Source organism: Ambystoma mexicanum, chromosome 5p (assembly GCF_040938575.1).
Source record: "Ambystoma mexicanum isolate Mex_15411 chromosome 5p, UKY_AmexF1_1, whole genome shotgun sequence".
Lineage (NCBI taxonomy): Eukaryota > Metazoa > Chordata > Amphibia > Caudata > Ambystomatidae > Ambystoma > Ambystoma mexicanum.
The window spans coordinates 741136985-741153039 of record NC_090930.1 but is presented as its reverse complement, the minus strand read 5'-3'; the positions used below and the strand labels follow the sequence as shown (position 1 = coordinate 741153039).

General features: G+C 40.9%; 9 non-coding genes across 9 annotated transcripts; 5 read left to right on the top strand and 4 right to left on the bottom strand.

Annotated features, from left to right (window-relative positions):
* Positions 1 to 284: 284 nt before the first annotated feature.
* On the bottom strand, positions 285 to 356 carry TRNAQ-UUG (transfer RNA glutamine (anticodon UUG)). The gene has a single exon. It is a non-coding gene; the product is annotated as a tRNA-Gln (tRNA).
* A 259-nt stretch (positions 357 to 615) lies between these two features.
* Positions 616 to 687, top strand: TRNAQ-CUG (transfer RNA glutamine (anticodon CUG)). Its single transcript has one exon. It is a non-coding gene; the product is annotated as a tRNA-Gln (tRNA).
* Positions 688 to 1568: 881 nt separating this feature from the next.
* TRNAQ-UUG (transfer RNA glutamine (anticodon UUG)) lies at positions 1569 to 1640 on the bottom strand. Its single transcript has one exon. It is a non-coding gene; the product is annotated as a tRNA-Gln (tRNA).
* A 2354-nt stretch (positions 1641 to 3994) lies between these two features.
* TRNAQ-CUG (transfer RNA glutamine (anticodon CUG)) lies at positions 3995 to 4066 on the top strand. The gene has a single exon. It is a non-coding gene; the product is annotated as a tRNA-Gln (tRNA).
* A 2142-nt stretch (positions 4067 to 6208) lies between these two features.
* On the top strand, positions 6209 to 6280 carry TRNAQ-CUG (transfer RNA glutamine (anticodon CUG)). The gene has a single exon. It is a non-coding gene; the product is annotated as a tRNA-Gln (tRNA).
* A 913-nt stretch (positions 6281 to 7193) lies between these two features.
* Positions 7194 to 7265, bottom strand: TRNAQ-UUG (transfer RNA glutamine (anticodon UUG)). Its single transcript has one exon. It is a non-coding gene; the product is annotated as a tRNA-Gln (tRNA).
* Positions 7266 to 7524: 259 nt separating this feature from the next.
* TRNAQ-CUG (transfer RNA glutamine (anticodon CUG)) lies at positions 7525 to 7596 on the top strand. Its single transcript has one exon. It is a non-coding gene; the product is annotated as a tRNA-Gln (tRNA).
* Positions 7597 to 8477: 881 nt separating this feature from the next.
* On the bottom strand, positions 8478 to 8549 carry TRNAQ-UUG (transfer RNA glutamine (anticodon UUG)). Its single transcript has one exon. It is a non-coding gene; the product is annotated as a tRNA-Gln (tRNA).
* Positions 8550 to 10891: 2342 nt separating this feature from the next.
* Positions 10892 to 10963, top strand: TRNAQ-CUG (transfer RNA glutamine (anticodon CUG)). Its single transcript has one exon. It is a non-coding gene; the product is annotated as a tRNA-Gln (tRNA).
* The last annotated feature ends 5092 nt before the right edge of the window (positions 10964 to 16055 follow it).

Below are 16055 nucleotides of genomic sequence, written 5' to 3'. Positions count from 1 at the left end.
TTGAGCATGTTTCTTAACATTGAGTTAAGTTTGAAAATTTCAAATCTTTTATGTATGTTTCCGATGCAGATCTGCCCATCGACTCAGAATGACCTCACTGTTCATACATTTAAAAAAAATGCATAAAGGTTAAGGTGCTAGGCACAAAAGTGGATTTTTATGAAAAGTTATGCCAGAGAGTGAGAGCGAAAATGAATACCCTACACCACTAACCTTATGAATATTACTATCTTTGGCCTATAATTTAAGACAACAAGGAGACAAAGTGTGTTAGAGCAAGCGAGAGGTTCCACCGAGACTTGAACTCGGATCGCTGGATTCAAAGTCCAAAGTGCTAACCATTACACCATGGAACCCTTGTTGAGCAGAGCTTCATAAGGGCAATGAGAATATAGGGCACAGTCAAGATTTTTACTGACCTATAGTAACCGTTTACTGATATTATATCGAAGCAGCACTGTTGCTGTTGGATGCTGTGCAATCGCAAAGTATTGGCTTCATGTCTCATTTGGATCAAATTCTTCCTCTGGAGTCTAATGATATAGGAATATTACATATTTTCTCTGATGTGCTCTGTTTTTCCAGAATGAAGTGCATCATGCTACTGAATATGTGGGTTCCATGGTGTAATGGTTAGCACTCTGGACTCTGAATCCAGCGATCCGAGTTCAAGTCTCGGTGGGACCTTGGGGCTGCTTCTCTTTTAGAGTTGCCTTTCATTTGCAGATAGATATAACAGCAATAGCTTTGCTTTACAGCCCACTTTGATGGCAGTCTTCTTTGACCAAAGAATATTAATAGTTTCTGGGGATGACTCTCTTTTGCCACAAAGAAACTGCCCACTCTCATATCTCCAAAGCTCCAAGGTGTAATGGCTATTAAACTGGCTTTTGATCTCAGCGATTTGCATTGAAAGCCCAGGAGGCCCCTAAAATCAGTTGAATTGTTTCCTGATAATTTAGAGTTTATTTCTTCTTTCGAGAAAGGTGTGATCCAAATAAAGTAAGTACATTTAAACAAGGGCACTTGATCAGTAAATGCACTACTTTCTAGAACTCATAACTCTTGTAAGTTATAAAAAGTTTGCTCTCCATAAAGTTTGTCAACTCAAAGAATTACATTTTTTACACATTTAATAAGACCATCAAATTGCTTGAAACATAGGAATGATTGTGAAAGTGAATATGATTCACCAAAATAATTGTATAACATTTTTTAATGTTAATAAAATAGGGCTTTTTCCAATCTTTTCACATCAATGTTGTTTCTGCATGTTCCAGTGAGCAGAGAATCTACTGCACATAGTGTGTACATTTTTCTTTTCATAGAGTTAAGGTTGGACATTATTCATCTGTGGAAAATGTTTCTGAGAGATATCTGGGTGCCCACTCTGATTGACCTTAGGGATTGTACATTAACGATATGTAGTTGCATCACTGTATTGGTATCAGGCACCAAAGTGCATTTAAATGTAATGTCGTGCAGAGAGAGTCGACTGAACTTCTGAATATTAACTCTGTTGAATTGTAATTTGAGAAATTAGAAAATGGAGTGTAAGAGCAAGATAACGGTCCCACCGAGACTTGAACTCGGATCGTTGGATTCAAAGTCCAAAGTGCTAACCATTACACCATGGAACCCTTGCAAGATGCACCTGAGAGCGATGAATCAGAAATGGCAATATAGAGCACATTTACAATTTTTACAGATTCATAGTCCCAATTGACTGATATCATACAAACACAGCGATGTTGTCGATTGACGTTGTGCTATAGCAATCTCTGTGCTTTATAGAGCATGTAGATCAAATTCTTCCTCTTGAGGCATATGATTAAGCAATATTAAATATTGTTTCTGACTGCCTCTGTTTTGGCATAATGAAGTTCAGCATTTGCGGAAGTATTTAGGTTCCATGGTCTAATGGTTAGTAGGCTGGACTCTGAATTTAGTAATCTGACATGTTATAGCTATATTTTGTTTTCCTTTGGGTGTATTGTCATTTTATGCACATAGATTTCCTAGCAGTGGCTGTGATGAATAGTTCAATTTGATAGCAGCTTCCTTTTGAGAATTTGAAAAAAAAAGAATTAAATAGTCTCTCTGGATGACTCTGCTTTGATTTCTATGTGCACATCCCTTTTGCGTTTCAGAGGGATTGACCAACATACACAACAGTGCTTGGAAGACCTCTTCCTCCCTCATGGCATGTAAAGCTAACCTCTCTCCTACCGTGTGTTTTTTTTACTTTTTAACTTCCCCTTCCGAGTCATGATCATGTAACTGAATTTACATTTTTAGATTTTAACTGCAGTAGTTGCTTGTTTTTCATTTTTATTTTTTGTGTACGCATACATCCCTTTTTGTGGGGAGGGGGGAGTGATGTCTGTTTACTTATATTAGCTAATATAGGTCATTTTATGTCCGCTTACAATATGTGTCAGGATTTTTTATGTCGTTTCCAATCAATGTCTAATATCAAGTGGTTTGCAGCAGTCATACAAAGGCACGTAACACCCCCAAAACACCTACATAAGTTAGAAATACTCCGGAAGAGTACTCAGTTTATGAAAAGGCGGTGAATCCCAAATAGAACTGTAAATGTAAGCTAGCAAGCAGACTGTGCACCCCTGTTTGGAACTATGACCTGTGTGTTGCCCTCTATTAACAGAACAATGTAACTGCAGCCCATGTCACATAAAATAGAAAGTAGAGATTATGCAAATTAACTCCCAGAAGAGCCTGGTGTCACCCCAAAAGGTGTCATGCTTTTCACACCAAGAAACATCCACACATAGATCCCTGCGAACCTCAAAAACGTACAGGAAACCCTGTCCAGCGCTTTGCTCCCAGAGGAGATAAGGTTGAAAAACCACCCTATGTTAAAAGTGTCCATAATCCATGCCAGCTGCCCTGTCTATAGGCCTAGGGGCATGAGTGGAAGGGTTTAACCTGCCTGGGTTCTTGGGCATGGTTTCATCATGCCTCAGTTTACAATGGCACTCTGCCACTTTGTCAGGCTTTAAAGAAGCCTGACTCCTGCAGAGCAAAAGATCTGATTATTTCCTTACATGTTTTGTACGTAAGAATGCGGATGGTGCTCTGAGCCTCCTATGGTGGTTATTAAGCATGGTATACATACCATAGCATGTAACTGTGCCTACAAATGGAACATTTTGTTCATTTATTAGGGAGTTGTGAAAATGGCAAAATCAAATTGCCATTACTGACACAGACCAGCTGCCGCTGTCCGGACATTTCGTCGAAAGACATTTCGTCGAAAGACATTTGGTCGACGTAATTTGGTCGAAAGCCAAATGGTCGATTTTTTTATTTATTTATATATATATTTTTTAGGTTGTAGTTTAGGGAAAAAAAGGGGTTTTTAGCAAAAAAGGGGGTTAGGGGGACCCCCCCAAACCCCCCCCCAAAAAAAATGTGAAAATAAAAAACAAAGCAATTCGACCATTTGGTTTTCGACCAAATGGTTTCGACCAATTGTCCTGTCGACAAATTTTTTTCGACGAAATGTCTGGCAACCCAGCTGCCGACTGTTGCTATTGACAGGAGTTCCAGGTGTATAAACTGAGGAGATCACCAGTTCAATTACCTGTGAACGCATTTTGAAGCTCATTCACAACCAGTTCATGCCCGTTCTCTCCATTTTGGCTTTCTGGCTGGCCGAGGGGCCCTTCAGTAATGTTCTTTGCTAACCATTACACCATGGGCCCCTTGCTGGTGCAACCTGACAGAGTTGTAACAGAAATGAGAATCGAGATCTCATGCATCATTTTAACAAACTCATATTCCTAGCCCACGGATATTATGCAAATGTGGAACTGTTTAGTTGGTTGTTGTTCAATAGCAAACTCTTTGCTTTACAGCTCATTTGGATAGGATTCTTTCTCTGGAGGCATAAGATAAAAGAATATTGCATACATTCTCTAAAAGGCTCTTTTTTTGCTGCAATGATGTTCATCATGTCACTAAGTATGTAGGTTCCATGGTGTAATGGTTAGCACTCTGGACTCTGAATCCAGCGATCCGAGTTCAAATCTCGGTGGGACCTTGGGAATTACTGTGTTTGTTTTCCTCTCAGTGTCTTGTTTTAATAGCAATGACGCTGCTGTGTCGCCCACTTTCATAGCATTATTCCCTGGGTGCATTTGAAAAAAGAAAGATTTTCCATGGATGACGCTCTTTAGCCACAATGAAACCCACCACTTTCTGTGGTGTGAAAGACCCATGGTGTAATGGTAGCATGATGAATAGTTCAATTTGATAGCAGCTTCCTTTTGAGAATTTGAAAAAAAAAGAATTAAATAGTCTCTCTGGATGACTCTGCTTTGATTTCTATGTGCACATCCCTTTTGCGTTTCAGAGGGATTGACCAACATACACAACAGTGCTTGGAAGCCCTCTTCCTCCCTCATGGCATGTAAAGCTAACCTCTCTCCTACCGTGTGTTTTTTTACTTTTTAACTTCCCCTTCCGAGTCATGATCATGTAACTGAATTTACATTTTTAGATTTTAACTGCAGTAGTTGCTTGTTTTTCATTTTTATTTTTTGTGTACGCATACATCCCTTTTTGTGGGGAGGGGGGAGTGATGTCTGTTTACTTATATTAGCTAATATAGGTCATTTTATGTCCGCTTACAATATGTGTCAGGATTTTTTATGTCGTTTCCAATCAATGTCTAATATCAAGTGGTTTGCAGCAGTCATACAAAGGCACGTAACACCCCCAAAACACCTACATAAGTTAGAAATACTCCGGAAGAGTACTCAGTTTATGAAAAGGCGGTGAATCCCAAATAGAACTGTAAATGTAAGCTAGCAAGCAGACTGTGCACCCCTGTTTGGAACTATGACCTGTGTGTTGCCCTCTATTAACAGAACAATGTAACTGCAGCCCATGTCACATAAAATAGAAAGTAGAGATTATGCAAATTAACTCCCAGAAGAGCCTGGTGTCACCCCAAAAGGTGTCATGCTTTTCACACCAAGAAACATCCACACATAGATCCCTGCGAACCTCAAAAACGTACAGGAAACCCTGTCCAGCGCTTTGCTCCCAGAGGAGATAAGGTTGAAAAACCACCCTATGTTAAAAGTGTCCATAATCCATGCCAGCTGCCCTGTCTATAGGCCTAGGGGCATGAGTGGAAGGGTTTAACCTGCCTGGGTTCTTGGGCATGGTTTCATCATGCCTCAGTTTACAATGGCACTCTGCCACTTTGTCAGGCTTTAAAGAAGCCTGACTCCTGAAGAGCAAAAGATCTGATTATTTCCTTACATGTTTTGTACGTAAGAATGCGGATGGTGCTCTGAGCCTCCTATGGTGGTTATTAAGCATGGTATACATACCATAGCATGTAACTGTGCCTACAAATGGAACATTTTGTTCATTTATTAGGGAGTTGTGAAAATGGCAAAATCAAATTGCCATTACTGACACAGACCAGCTGCCGCTGTCCGGACATTTCGTCGAAAGACATTTGGTCGACGTAATTTGGTCGAAAGCCAAATGGTCGATTTTTTTATTTATTTATATATATATTTTTTAGGTTGTAGTTTAGGGAAAAAAAGGGGTTTTTAGAAAAAAAGGGGGTTAGGGGGACCCCCCCAAACCCCCCCCCCCAAAAAAAATGTGAAAATAAAAAACAAAGCAATTCGACCATTTGGTTTTCGACCAAATGGTTTCGACCAATTGTCCTGTCGACAAATTTTTTTCGACGAAATGTCTGGCAACCCAGCTGCCGACTGTTGCTATTGACAGGAGTTCCAGGTGTATAAACTGAGGAGATCACCAGTTCAATTACCTGTGAACGCATTTTGAAGCTCATTCACAACCAGTTCATGCCCGTTCTCTCCATTTTGGCTTTCTGGCTGGCCGAGGGGCCCTTCAGTAATGTTCTTTGCTAACCATTACACCATGGGCCCCTTGCTGGTGCAACCTGACAGAGTTGTAACAGAAATGAGAATCGAGATCTCATGCATCATTTTAACAAACTCATATTCCTAGCCCACGGATATTATGCAAATGTGGAACTGTTTAGTTGGTTGTTGCGCAATAGCAAACTCTTTGCTTTACAGCTCATTTGGATAGGATTCTTCCTCTGGAGGCATAAGATAAAAGAATATTGCATACATTCTCTAAAAGGCTCTTTTTTTGCTGCAATGACGTTCATCATGTCACTTAGTATGTAGGTTCCATGGTGTAATGGTTAGCACTCTGGACTCTGAATCCAGCGATCCGAGTTCAAATCTCGGTGGGACCTTGGGAATTACTGTGTTTGTTTTCCTCTCAGTGTCTTGTTTTAATAGCAATGACGCTGCTGTGTCGCCCACTTTCATAGCATTATTCCCTGGGTGCATTTGAAAAAAGAAAGATTTTCCATGGATGACGCTCTTTAGCCACAATGAAACCCACCACTTTCTGTGGTGTGAAAGACCTATGGTGTAATGGTAGCACCCTGGAGGTTGAATCCAATAATTTGCATTCAAATCTCTGTAAGAGTTTACCATCAGTCGAACCTTTCCCTTATCGTTTATTGTGGATGTCTTCTTTGAAGAAAGGTATGATCCAACTAAAGTAAGTACATTCACGAATGGGCCCTTTTTCGGTACAAACAGTATTTATACACCTCAGGCCTTTTGTGAATTAAGAAAAGTGTGTTCTTCGTTCTATTTTTCATCTCAAACTGATACCTTCATTTTACAAACATGTAAAGACTGTTAAGACGCTTGATTAATATCATTGATTCTGAATGTGGTCGCTTTTCATAGGATTAACCCTTTAACAATTTTGAAAGAGAATGGCGATACAATAGAGCTGCTTTTCCCAAAATGGTATTATTAATGTTGTTGCTGCATCTTCAAGTAAAAAGAGAATCCATTGGGTCACAGATTGAGCATGTTTCTTAACATTGAGTTAAGTTTGAAAATTTCAAATCTTTTATGTATGTTTCCGATGCAGATCTGCCCATCGACTCAGAATGACCTCACTGTTCATACATTTAAAAAAAATGCATAAAGGTTAAGGTGCTAGGCACAAAAGTGGATTTTTATGAAAAGTTATGCCAGAGAGTGAGAGCGAAAATGAATACCCTACACCACTAACCTTATGAATATTACTATCTTTGGCCTATAATTTAAGACAACAAGGAGACAAAGTGTGTTAGAGCAAGAGAGAGGTTCCACCGAGACTTGAACTCGGATCGCTGGATTCAAAGTTCAAAGTGCTAACCATTACACCATGGAACCCTTGTTGAGCAGAGCTTCATAAGGGCAATGAGAATATAGGGCACAGTCAAGATTTTTACTGACCTATAGTAACCGTTTACTGATATTATATCGAAGCAGCACTGTTGCTGTTGGATGCTGTGCAATCGCAAAGTATTGGCTTCATGTCTCATTTGGATCAAATTCTTCCTCTGGAGTCTAATGATATAGGAATATTACATATTTTCTCTGATGTGCTCTGTTTTTCCAGAATGAAGTGCATCATGCTACTGAATATGTGGGTTCCATGGTGTAATGGTTAGCACTCTGGACTCTGAATCCAGCGATCCGAGTTCAAGTCTCGGTGGGACCTTGGGGCTGCTTCTCTTTTAGAGTTGCCTTTCATTTGCAGATAGATATAACAGCAATAGCTTTGCTTTACAGCCCACTTTGATGGCAGTCTTCTTTGACCAAAGAATATTAATAGTTTCTGGGGATGACTCTCTTTTGCCACAAAGAAACTGCCCACTCTCATATCTCCAAAGCTCCAAGGTATAATGGCTATTAAACTGGCTTTTGATCTCAGCGATTTGCATTGAAAGCCCAGGAGGCCCCTAAAATCAGTTGAATTGTTTCCTGATAATTTAGAGTTTATTTCTTCTTTCGAGAAAGGTGTGATCCAAATAAAGTAAGTACATTTAAACAAGGGCACTTGATCAATAAATGCACTACTTTCTAGAACTCATAACTCTTGTAAGTTATAAAAAGTTTGCTCTCCATACAGTTTGTCAACTCAAAGAATTACATTTTTTACACATTTAATAAGACCATCAAATTGCTTGAAACATAGGAATGATTGTGAAAGTGAATATGATTCACCAAAATAATTGTATAACATTTTTTAATGTTAATAAAATAGGGCTTTTTCCAATCTTTTCACATCAATGTTGTTTCTGCATGTTCCAGTGAGCAGAGAATCTACTGCACATAGTGTGTACATTTTTCTTTTCATAGAGTTAAGGTTGGACATTATTCATCTGTGGAAAATGTTTCTGAGAGATATCTGGGTGCCCACTCTGATTGACCTTAGGGATTGTACATTAACGATATGTAGTTGCATCACTGTATTGGTATCAGGCACCAAAGTGCATTTAAATGTAATGTCGTGCAGAGAGAGTCGACTGAACTTCTGAATATTAACTCTGTTGAATTGTAATTTGAGAAATTAGAAAATGGAGTGTAAGAGCAAGATAACGGTCCCACCGAGACTTGAACTCGGATCGTTGGATTCAAAGTCCAAAGTGCTAACCATTACACCATGGAACCCTTGCAAGATGCACCTGAGAGTGATGAATCAGAAATGGCAATATAGAGCACATTTACAATTTTTACAGATTCATAGTCCCAATTGACTGATATCATACAAACACAGCGATGTTGTCGATTGACGTTGTGCTATAGCAATCTCTGTGCTTTATAGAGCATGTAGATCAAATTCTTCCTCTTGAGGCATATGATTAAGCAATATTAAATATTGTTTCTGACTGCCTCTGTTTTGGCATAATGAAGTTCAGCATTTGCGGAAGTATTTAGGTTCCATGGTCTAATGGTTAGTAGGCTGGACTCTGAATTTAGTAATCTGACATGTTATAGCTATATTTTGTTTTCCTTTGGGTGTATTGTCATTTTATGCACATAGATTTCCTAGCAGTGGCTGTGATGAATAGTTCAATTTGATAGCAGCTTCCTTTTGAGAATTTGAAAAAAAAAGAATTAAATAGTCTCTCTGGATGACTCTGCTTTGATTTCTATGTGCACATCCCTTTTGCGTTTCAGAGGGATTGACCAACATACACAACAGTGCTTGGAAGCCCTCTTCCTCCCTCATGGCATGTAAAGCTAACCTCTCTCCTACCGTGTGTTTTTTTACTTTTTAACTTCCCCTTCCGAGTCATGATCATGTAACTGAATTTACATTTTTAGATTTTAACTGCAGTAGTTGCTTGTTTTTCATTTTTATTTTTTGTGTACGCATACATCCCTTTTTGTGGGGAGGGGGGAGTGATGTCTGTTTACTTATATTAGCTAATATAGGTCATTTTATGTCCGCTTACAATATGTGTCAGGATTTTTTATGTCGTTTCCAATCAATGTCTAATATCAAGTGGTTTGCAGCAGTCATACAAAGGCACGTAACACCCCCAAAACACCTACATAAGTTAGAAATACTCCGGAAGAGTACTCAGTTTATGAAAAGGCGGTGAATCCCAAATAGAACTGTAAATGTAAGCTAGCAAGCAGACTGTGCACCCCTGTTTGGAACTATGACCTGTGTGTTGCCCTCTATTAACAGAACAATGTAACTGCAGCCCATGTCACATAAAATAGAAAGTAGAGATTATGCAAATTAACTCCCAGAAGAGCCTGGTGTCACCCCAAAAGGTGTCATGCTTTTCACACCAAGAAACATCCACACATAGATCCCTGCGAACCTCAAAAACGTACAGGAAACCCTGTCCAGCGCTTTGCTCCCAGAGGAGATAAGGTTGAAAAACCACCCTATGTTAAAAGTGTCCATAATCCATGCCAGCTGCCCTGTCTATAGGCCTAGGGGCATGAGTGGAAGGGTTTAACCTGCCTGGGTTCTTGGGCATGGTTTCATCATGCCTCAGTTTACAATGGCACTCTGCCACTTTGTCAGGCTTTAAAGAAGCCTGACTCCTGCAGAGCAAAAGATCTGATTATTTCCTTACATGTTTTGTACGTAAGAATGCGGATGGTGCTCTGAGCCTCCTATGGTGGTTATTAAGCATGGTATACATACCATAGCATGTAACTGTGCCTACAAATGGAACATTTTGTTCATTTATTAGGGAGTTGTGAAAATGGCAAAATCAAATTGCCATTACTGACACAGACCAGCTGCCGCTGTCCGGACATTTCGTCGAAAGACATTTGGTCGACGTAATTTGGTCGAAAGCCAAATGGTCGATTTTTTTATTTATTTATATATATATTTTTTAGGTTGTAGTTTAGGGAAAAAAAGGGGTTTTTAGAAAAAAAGGGGGTTAGGGGGACCCCCCCAAACCCCCCCCCCCCAAAAAAAAATGTGAAAATAAAAAACAAAGCAATTCGACCATTTGGTTTTCGACCAAATGGTTTCGACCAATTGTCCTGTCGACAAATTTTTTTCGACGAAATGTCTGGCAACCCAGCTGCCGACTGTTGCTATTGACAGGAGTTCCAGGTGTATAAACTGAGGAGATCACCAGTTCAATTACCTGTGAACGCATTTTGAAGCTCATTCACAACCAGTTCATGCCCGTTCTCTCCATTTTGGCTTTCTGGCTGGCCGAGGGGCCCTTCAGTAATGTTCTTTGCTAACCATTACACCATGGGCCCCTTGCTGGTGCAACCTGACAGAGTTGTAACAGAAATGAGAATCGAGATCTCATGCATCATTTTAACAAACTCATATTCCTAGCCCACGGATATTATGCAAATGTGGAACTGTTTAGTTGGTTGTTGCGCAATAGCAAACTCTTTGCTTTACAGCTCATTTGGATAGGATTCTTCCTCTGGAGGCATAAGATAAAAGAATATTGCATACATTCTCTAAAAGGCTCTTTTTTTGCTGCAATGACGTTCATCATGTCACTTAGTATGTAGGTTCCATGGTGTAATGGTTAGCACTCTGGACTCTGAATCCAGCGATCCGAGTTCAAATCTCGGTGGGACCTTGGGAATTACTGTGTTTGTTTTCCTCTCAGTGTCTTGTTTTAATAGCAATGACGCTGCTGTGTCGCCCACTTTCATAGCATTATTCCCTGGGTGCATTTGAAAAAAGAAAGATTTTCCATGGATGACGCTCTTTAGCCACAATGAAACCCACCACTTTCTGTGGTGTGAAAGACCTATGGTGTAATGGTAGCACCCTGGAGGTTGAATCCAATAATTTGCATTCAAATCTCTGTAAGAGTTTACCATCAGTCGAACCTTTCCCTTATCGTTTATTGTGGATGTCTTCTTTGAAGAAAGGTATGATCCAACTAAAGTAAGTACATTCACGAATGGGCCCTTGGTCGGTACAAACAGTATTTATACACCTCAGGAAAGAAACAAAGGGGTAGACCTGCACTATAGTTCCTGATCCTTCAGGTATTATGCAGCGAAAAACTATAAGTTGGATCAGTGAAACGGGTTAACTCTGGCAGAATTTAGAACATATCATCTTTTATTTAAATTGTTTTATTACAAAAATATATCATTAATTACATAAGAATTCTAAAAACATCAACAGTTCATCATCTCTTTCATACCTTCATACAATCCCCATTCTGACATATCTATCTAAAAAAACATCAAGTGATACCCAATGCTTAATTTTTAGTGGAACATCTGTTATTGCTGTTTGTTAACATTTTTCAGCAATGACCCAGTCCATAATTTCAAGTGTCATTGTATAACTGGTATGATGTTTGACCAGATATCGTATTACTAGAGAAAAGCGTCGACACGTGTTTCGGTCAGAGACCTTCTTCAGGACGTTGGGCAGGAGGACACTTCTCCGCCCTATTATATACTTGTATGGGCCAAAGTTCAATCTAAAAACAATAAGAGAAACCAGAATGTCAACCCTATTTCTTTTTAGAGGTGACGCATTAGTGTCACATTTGTGTCAAAATTAAATCGAGACAATCGCCTTACTCACCCCCAAGAAGCAATTCCTAGGATCGTGAGAAAGGACCCATGGGATTAATCCTCCACTGGTCTCGGTATTTATATCGAGCCTGTGGAATCAACACATACCAAAAACACACTTAATATTTATTCCATGAATCAAAAACGAGACTTGTAACTATACAACTGTCAAGCTAAGAATGATATATAAAAAGGCCACTTACACCTATCTGGTGGCACAAGGAGCAACTCGTGCGAGGACTGCACGGTTATGTAAGTCGGACGTGCACTGGTGTATTGCAAGCACTAAATCCTCACTGGACCCATCAACAACTGCAATAAAATTAGAGATATACGGATTAGCCCCCGTAAATCACACAGTGTCACTTTGTTTTCCCATATATGATCACCATCGTGCTGGACTCATCTGTTGTCAACATTAAACTCAGAGTACCGATGCTCTAGCCTTCTTTCACAAGCTGCTTACCCCCGTGAGAACATCATACTCGAAGTACCATCACAGACAACATCTCAGCCTACTGGTAAACTATACCACACTCATATAAATAACATGAGCTACATGTTGTTTTTAACACTACGTATGCCCTCGCCATACTGTCATCGTTTAAATCATGCCTATTATCACACATACTTCTTACCTCGGTCCAGTCAATCGACAACCATCAACAGGAGAACCACTGTTCCGGACGGCGTTCAATTCGCGCGTAACTGCCGACTCAATCGGAAGCAATGGACATAGAAAAGGGGACCAGCTAATATCCTCATGAGTAGACACAAAAAAGGGACTCTCTCCGGGCAAACCACTAGTGTCACGCAACCAAACTGTGTATCCAAAACGTGGGTGATCAATGGGTGCATATATCCACTCATTTTAGAAAAATGCACGCTTCATGGTTCTGTGTCTCGAACCCCATGCCCGGCTGATCAACAATGGTCGATCACGTCCGGGCGGGCTCTAAAATCGTGGTGAATACACGATGCTTGGAATATATTAGCCCTTATCCTACTGTAACACAGCTTGATTTTAGGAACTGGGTGCTTTGTTGAAGTACTGTGTCTAGCAGATAAAGATTGTCATACACACAATTTCTATGACACATCACAAAACAAGTTCATAGGTCATACATCACCGGCTGACTAGAGGGCTGACTAAGAAAATTCAATACTATTCATAAATGAACCTGTATTATTCATTATCTGCGGAGCTACCACCATCAATACACAGTGGGGGCTGTCCCCCATACTGGGCCACTATAAATGTGGCAAGTGTGTAGCATGCCCTCTAACAGTAACCAAAAAGGAATTCAAATATGGCGAAAAGGTGTGGAAGATGAACTGCCACACTAATTGCCTGACAAAAAACGTGATCTATATTATCAGTTGCCCCTGTCAACTCCTATATGTTGGTAAGACTACACGTGAAGTACGACAACGAATATCAGAACACAGGAGCTGTATCAGGAATGGTGTGGCAGATAAACCGCTTGTCGACCATTTTTTGAAAATGAAACATAAAGATACAGAAATGAGATGGTTCGTACTCCAACATATTAGGAGTAATATGAGAGGGGGGGATATCAGTACAATATTACATCGTACAGAACAGAAATGGATTCACACTCTGAATACCGTCAAGGAAGGACTGAATGTTTCAGTAGAGTGGAACACTCTTGTTATAAATAACTAACATTTTACATTTTTTCCAATCAACATGTGTTATAAGCAATTAACATCTTTGCTATTGATGTATACACCGCAGATAATGAATAATACAGGTTCATTTATGAATAGTATTGAATTTTCTTAGTCAGCCCTCTAGTCAGCCGGTGATGTATGACCTATGAACTTGTTTTGTGATGTGTCATAGAAATTGTGTGTATGACAATCTTTATCTGCTAGACACAGTACTTCAACAAAGCACCCAGTTCCTAAAATCAAGCTGTGTTACAGTAGGATAAGGGCTAATATATTCCAAGCATCGTGTATTCACCACGATTTTAGAGCCCGCCCGGACGTGATCGACCATTGTTGATCAGCCGGGCATGGGGTTCGAGACACAGAACCATGAAGCGTGCATTTTCTAAAATGAGTGGATATACGCACCCATTGATCACCCACGTTTTGGATACACAGTTTGGTTGCGTGACACTAGTGGTTTGCCCGGAGAGAGTCCCTTTTTTGTGTCTACTCATGAGGATATTAGCTGGTCCCCTTTTCTATGTCCATTGCTTCCGATTGAGTCGGCAGTTACGCGCGAATTGAACGCCGTCCGGAACAGTGGTTCTCCTGTTGATGGTTGTCGATTGACTGGACCGAGGTAAGAAGTATGTGTGATAATAGGCATGATTTAAACGATGACAGTATGGCGAGGGCATACGTAGTGTTAAAAACAACATGTAGCTCATGTTATTTATATGAGTGTGGTATAGTTTACCAGTAGGCTGAGATGTTGTCTGTGATGGTACTTCGAGTATGATGTTCTCACGGGGGTAAGCAGCTTGTGAAAGAAGGCTAGAGCATCGGTACTGAAGTGGGAGAATGGAAAACCAGACTCCCGTCCTTCACCTCTCGCGCTTGGCCTAGAGGGTCGCGGCCCAGACACCCGCCACGAGAAGAGTTTGCCCATTTACCAGATGACCAAATACCCTGGTACAGAAACATACGGATGTGTCCATCTGCCTGCCCAACAGCCCGCACTGGCCATGCCGACACCTGCGGCACGGACCAACTAGACTGAAATCTACACATCGTTAGAGATGCCATGACGACCTAGATAACGGGAAGCACCGCTGAACTATTATACACGCTGAACATTTCCACACCAATCTACACGAAGAACATACTCAGTGCTCTGACGTAGGCGACAGGCTTATTCACGGACGTGCATCTTTATTATTTTTACATAGGCTTTCAGAATGCAGAAACGCAAGACGCACCATGAGCTCATTTATAACGCTTGCTCACGCTTCTCTTGAAACCCGTTACCATCATGAGAGATATAATGGAAACACGATACTGGCCATGAAACTGTATGCCACTATAACCTAAAGCATCCATGCACTAAATGGATTACTCGTGCACCAGGCCCAAGTAGGCCTCAAGCAAGAGTTCCCGTGGACATTAACAAAGCAAAAGTCAGGTTGCTGAGCCTGCAGAAAGAACCCAGTGGAGCAACTAGCCAAGGTCGTAATGTTGCAAACCCACAGTCAAGAAACAAATCTTCAAAGGCACGATGTTGCAACCTCGCACTCCACGTACCAATGTTAAAATCATATCTGCAAATTAAACCAGACATACAGTGGAAAAACAATATTAATTGTGCAGAATTATGCCTCAAACACGGTCCCTCCCCACGTGACCAAGCCGAACCTGACGAGATGCCAAAACCCAGGAGAGAAAAGGCGTCTGGGTACCTCGCTACGAGACGCAGGCCGACACACTTGAAAGGCTCAATGGACACCTGCTACAGTGGGAACGGTCAGTCTCCCACCTATGAATAAATCCTCATATTGCCTGCACGTACCCATACTGAAACACTGTTGCAACCACAGGTGCACCGTGTGCTGGGAACAACGGTGGTCCCAGGCTGGGGAGCTCACGGATGCACCAATCAGAACATGAGGTTCTTATCTCAGACGTCAGTAACGTTAGCCAATCCTCAGGGGTCTTCATGTAACAATTCTTATGTATCTAATTGTAGGGACAACCCAGATATACCACCTGACTACATCTTAACCACTAATATCATTCTCTATATGCGTACTATACTAACCCCACCACTCGAGCAACCAATCAAGAGTGGCGATAGGTTCTTTTGGTAACTTTTTGGAATGACGCAAGTAGCGCGTCATAATGTAGTAAAAAGGGCCTGCGAGCCCCACTATTGTGTGTGTGTCAGGACGAACGCGTGCGCTCCTTGACCCATCCCTGCCGTTTGCATAATAAACGACAGAAGTTGCCTTGCTCCTTGTGTGTGCCTCATACTCTGTCTCGATCCGAGATATACACGGGAGGAGTTGGGGCCTCCCTGCCCGGAGGTCTGCGGACGGCCCGGCCGACCCCGGCAGAATCCCCCCCGACAAGTTGGAGGCACTGACGAGATCTGTTTAAGATCGACTTTTATTTTTTATT